The 5,382-nt window shown below is 42.2% G+C and overlaps 1 pseudogene; it reads left to right on the top strand.

Moving 5' to 3' along the window:
* Positions 1 to 768: 768 nt before the first annotated feature.
* On the top strand, positions 769 to 3,306 carry LOC105480034 (14-3-3 protein zeta/delta pseudogene; annotated as a pseudogene).
* The last annotated feature ends 2,076 nt before the right edge of the window (positions 3,307 to 5,382 follow it).

Here is a 5,382-nt window from a genome sequence, read left to right as displayed (position 1 = left end):
TATTGTTATTATGTTGTGTAAAATAGTGTTTTATGGGGTTTTGTTCAAGAATTCTTACTGTTTAGAGATGCATGCTAAATAGTTATAAATGAAATGACCTGTCTAGTATTTGCTCTAAGTAATTTGCACAGTGATTTAGATTAGAGATCAGAGATAGTGTCTATATTAGAGGTAGTAATCTAGATCTAGTGATATACATTGAAGAAGACTGGCCAAATGTTGATGATTTTGAAGCTGGGTGATACATAGGTCAGAAGAGTTCATTATACTAGCAGCAAGAGAAGGGAAATTTCACAAGTGAGCTGCAGTCACCCAATTCTCTGCCTGAAGATGACACAGAGAGCCAGACTCCAAGTAGAGCACAGTGGCCTTGCTGAGCTGAGGAGACAGAGATCAGAAACTAGAAGTTGGATCAGCTGAAATGTTTGGAATCTGGATGAAGAGGCATCAGAAAGGAGGGAGCTGTGCAGATGAGGCCCTTGGGAGTTGAGGTGGGTGCCTTCTGGGAATATGTGGCATGGCTGGATGGTACATGCACAGGACACAGCTCCCCATGGTAGAAGCTACCGTGTACTTACCAGACAGCAACTTCTTCAGGATTGAAGGTGATGCCCGTAGCAGAGGGTTAGTAGTCCTGGGGCATTCTGGAATGCCCTGTATGAGAAATTTCATTACCTCTCATTAATGTATCTGGCACCCAGGTGAGATCCCAGATAGGCTTTAAGAATAAGGACACGCCAACCAGGTGCGGTGGCTCACGCCTGTAATCCCAGCACTTTGGGAGGCTGAGACGGGTGGATCACAAGGTCAGGAGATGGAGACCATCCTGGCTAACACAGTGAAACCCCGTCTGTACTAAAAAAAAATACAAAAAATTAGCTGGGCACGATGGCGGGTGCCTGTAGTCCCAGCTACTCCAGAGGCTGAGGCAGGAGAATGGTGTGAATCTGGGAGGCAGAGCTTGCAGTGAGCCGAGATCACGCCACTGCACTCTAGCCTGGGTGACAGAGCAAAACTCTGTCTCAAAAAAAAAAAAAAAGAATAAGGACACACCCTGTCAAAGCCTAAGTCAAGCCCCAACATCTCTTCCAAACTTAAGCTCAGTTGGGGAAGGAAATGTGATTTTAGTAAAAAAGAGAACAAAAGGAGAATGGGTGCACTGGACCAATTTTACCTAATGTTTAATATTGCTGAAGATGGATGTGGGGGATGTTATGAGGATAAGGGGGAGTGTGAGGAAGGAGGAAGAGGAAATAGCACATGGGGAGGCCCAGACATGATGGAAGCTGGTTCCACAGAGCTAAGAAAAGAACTGTTTCACTGGTACCAAACCCAGATTTTCTCTCATTTTCACATCTCTGAAATCGGACATCCCTTGCAATGTAAGTTATTTTACCATTTTAATTGGCAGAATTGTTTTTTCTTAATGTCACATAAAATAATGGTGCATCTTATGGTTGATATTTCAGACTTACTGAAATATGGTAGTCATGTTAGACTCGAGAAAAAGCATAAGTTAAGAACTTACAGGAAAAAAGTCTGAAGAACTCAACAGGTGGGCACACCATGCATCTAGTATTAAAGGGGTTGAATTTTATCCCAAGTGTAATGAGAAGCCATTAAAGGATTTTAATAGTGGACTAGCTTGATCAGATTTGTATATTTTGGAAAATAACTGATATGGTTTGGATATCTGTCCCCTCCAAATCTCATGTCGAAATTCCATCCCCAGAGTCTCAGCTTTGCCACTGCCCAAAGACTGCTGAGTCCCTGTCCATCCGCTGCCACCACCCACTCCGGACACAGAACATCCAGTCATGGATAAAAATGAGCTGGTTCAGAAGGTCAAACTGGCCAAGCAGGCTGAGCAATATGATGACATGACAGCCTGCATGAAGTCTGTAACTGAGCAAGGAGCTGAATTATCCAATGAGGAGAGAATCTTCTCTCAGTTGCTTATAAAAATGTTGTAGGAGGCCGTAGGTCATCTTGGAGGGTCGTCTCAAGTATTGAACCAAAAAGACGGAAGGGGCTGAGAAAAAGCAGCAGATGGCTCGTGAATACAGACAGAAAATTGAGATGTAGCTAAGAGATATCTGCAATGATGTACTGTCTCTTTTGGAAAAGTTCTTGATCCCCAATGCTTCACAAGCAGAACAAAGTCTTCTATTTGAAAATGAAAGGAGATTACTACTGTTACTTGGCTGAGGTTGCCGCTGGTGATGACAAGAAAGGGACTGTGGATCAGTCACAAGAAGCATACCAAAAAGCTTTTGAAATCAGCAAAAAGGAAATGCAACCAACACATCCTATCAGACTGGGTCTGGCTCTTAACTTCTCTGTGTTCTATTATGAGATTCTGAACTCTACAGAGAAAGCCTGCTCTCTTGCAAAGACAGCTTTTGATGAAGCCATTGCTGAACTTGATACATTAAGTGAAGAGTCATACAAAGACAGCACACTAATGCAATTACTGAGAGACAACTTGACACTGTGGACATCAGATACCCAGGAGACGAAGCTGAAGCAGAAAAAGGCAGGGAAGATTAACTGGCCTTCCAACTTTTGTCTGCCTTATTCTAAAATTTACACAGTAGACCATTCCCGTTGTCATCCATGTGGTCCCACAAATAGTTTTTTGTTTACAACTTATGACAGGTTTATGTTACTTCTATTTGAATTTCTATATTTCCCATATGGTCTCTATGTTTAATATTAGGGGAGTGGAGCCACTTAACATTCAGGGAGTTATCTGTTTTCATCTTGAGGTGGCCAATATGGGGATGTGGAATTTTTATACAAGTTATAAATGTTTGGTATAGTACTTTTGGTACATTGTGGCTTCACAAGGGCTGGTGTTAAAACTGTTTCCATGTCTAAGCAAAGAAAACTGCCTACATATTGGTTTGTCCTGGTGGGGAATAAAAGGGATCACTGGTTCCAGTCACAGGTGTAGTAATTGTGGGTACTTTAAGGTATGGAGCACTTACAAGGCTGTGGTAGAAACAGATACCCCATGGATACCACATGTTAAATCATGTACATCTGTGGAATAGTCAATCTCACAACCTTTGACTACAACTGCAGAAGTGTTCCTTTAGACAAAGTTGTGATGTATTTTACTCTGGATAAGGGCAGAAATGGTTCACATTGCATTATTTGTAAAGTTACCAGCTGTTAGCTTTCATTATTTTTGCTACACTCATTTTATTTGTATTTAAATGTGTTAGGCAACCTAAGAACAAATGTAAAAGTAAACATGCAGTAAAAATGAATTGCTTTGATCATTACTTCATATATATCAAGCACAGCAGTAAAAAAAAAAAAAAAAACCCATGTATTTAGCTTTTTTTTAGGTTTTTTGCTTTTCTGATTTTTTTTTTTTTTGATACTTGCCTAACACATTGTGCTGTAAAAATAGTTAACAGAGAAATAACTTGAGATGACGGCTAGCTTTGTTTAATGTCTTAGGAAATCTTCATGAACAATCTAAGCATAATTGTTAAGAACAGGTGTATTAAATTCATGTAAGAGGAATAAAAGTTTTATGAATGGAGTTTTCAACTACTTTCTCTACAGCTTTTCATGTAAATTAGTCTTTTGGTTCTGAAACTTCTCTAAAGGAAATTTTACATTTTTTGAAGTTTATTCCTTATTCCCTCTTGGCAGCTAATGGGCTTTTACCAAGTTTAAACACAAAGTTTATCATAACAAGAAAAATACTACTAATATAACTACTGTTTCCATGTCCTATGATCCCCTCTCTTCCTCCCCACCCTGAAAAAGAAATAAGTTCCTATTTTTTCTGGGAGAGGGGAAGATTGTTTGGGAAAAAAATGTAATATGCTCCATTTAAAATTTTGGTATATGGTGAGAGGTTCCAAGATGGCTGAATAGGAACAGCTCCAGTCTACAGCTCCTAGTGTGAGTGACACAGAAGATGGGTGATTTCTGCATTTCCAACTGAGGTACCAGGTTCATCTCACTGGGGCTTGTCGGACAGTGGGTGCAGCCCACGGGGGGTTAGCTGAAGCAGGGTGGGGCATCGCCTCACCTGGGAAGTGCAAGGGGTTGGGGAATTCCCTTTCCTAGCCAAGAGAAGCTGTGACAGATGGTACCTGGAAAATCGGGACACTCCCACCCTAATATTGCGCTTTTCCAATGGTCTTAGCAAATGGCACACCAGGAAATTATACCCCGTGCCTGGTTCAGAGGGTCCCATGCCCACAAAGCCTCACTCACTGCTAGCACAGCAGTCTGAGATCCAACTGCAAGGCAACAGCAAGGCTGGGGGAGGGGCGTCCACCATTGCTGAAGCTAGAGTAGGTAAACAAAGCAGCAGGGAAGTTTGAACTGGATAGAGCCCACTGCAGCTCAAGGAGGCCTGCCTGCTTCTGTAGACTCCACCTCTGGGGGCAGGGCATAGCTGAACAAAAGGCAGCAGAAATTTCTGCAGACTTAAACGTCCCTATCTGACAGCTTTGAAGAGAGTAGTGGTTCTCCCAGCACAGAGTTTGAGATCTGAGAATGGACACACTGCCTCCTCAAGTGAGTCCCTGACCCCTGAGTAGCCTAACTGGGAGACACCTCCCAGAAGGGGCCTACTGACACCTCATAACACCTCACACAGCCGGATGTCCCTCTGAGATGAAGCTTCCAGAGGAAGGATCAGGCAGCAACATCTGCCATTCTGCAATATGTGCTGTTCTGCAGCCTCCGCTGGTGATACCTAGGCAAACAGGGTCTGGAGTGAACCTCCAGCAAACTCCAACAGACCTGCAGCTGAGGGTCCTGACTGTTAGAAGGAAAACTAACAAACAGAAAGGACATCCACACCAAAACCCCATGTGTATGTCACCATCATCAAAGACCAAAGGTAGATAAAACCACAAAGATGGGGAGAAACCCGAGCAGAAAAGTTGAAAATTCTAAAAATCAGAGCATGTCTTCTTCTCCAAAGGAACGCAGCTTCTTGCCAGCAAAAGAACAAAGCTTGATGAAGAATGACTTTAATGAGCTGAGATAGGAAGGCTTCAGATGATCGGTAATAACAAACTTCTCCGAGCTAAAGGAGGATGTTCAAATCCATCACAAAGAAGCTGAAAACCTTGGACAAAAATTAGACAAATGGCTAACTAGAATAAACAGCATAGAGAAGACCTTAAATGACCTGATGGAGCTGCAAACCATGGCACAAGAACTACACGATGCATGCACAAGCTTCAGTAGCCAATTCCATCAAGTGGAAGGAAGGGTATCAGCGATTGAAGATCAAATGAATGAAATGAAGTGAGAAGAGAAGTTTAGAGAAAAAAGAGTAAAAAGAAATGAACAAAGCCTCCAAGAAATATGGGACCTGAAAAGACCAAATCTATGTCTGAT

Source organism: Macaca nemestrina, chromosome 9 (assembly GCF_043159975.1).
Source record: "Macaca nemestrina isolate mMacNem1 chromosome 9, mMacNem.hap1, whole genome shotgun sequence".
NCBI classification, from domain to species: Eukaryota; Metazoa; Chordata; class Mammalia; order Primates; family Cercopithecidae; genus Macaca; species Macaca nemestrina.
This window is presented reverse-complemented; position numbering and strand designations above follow the sequence as displayed.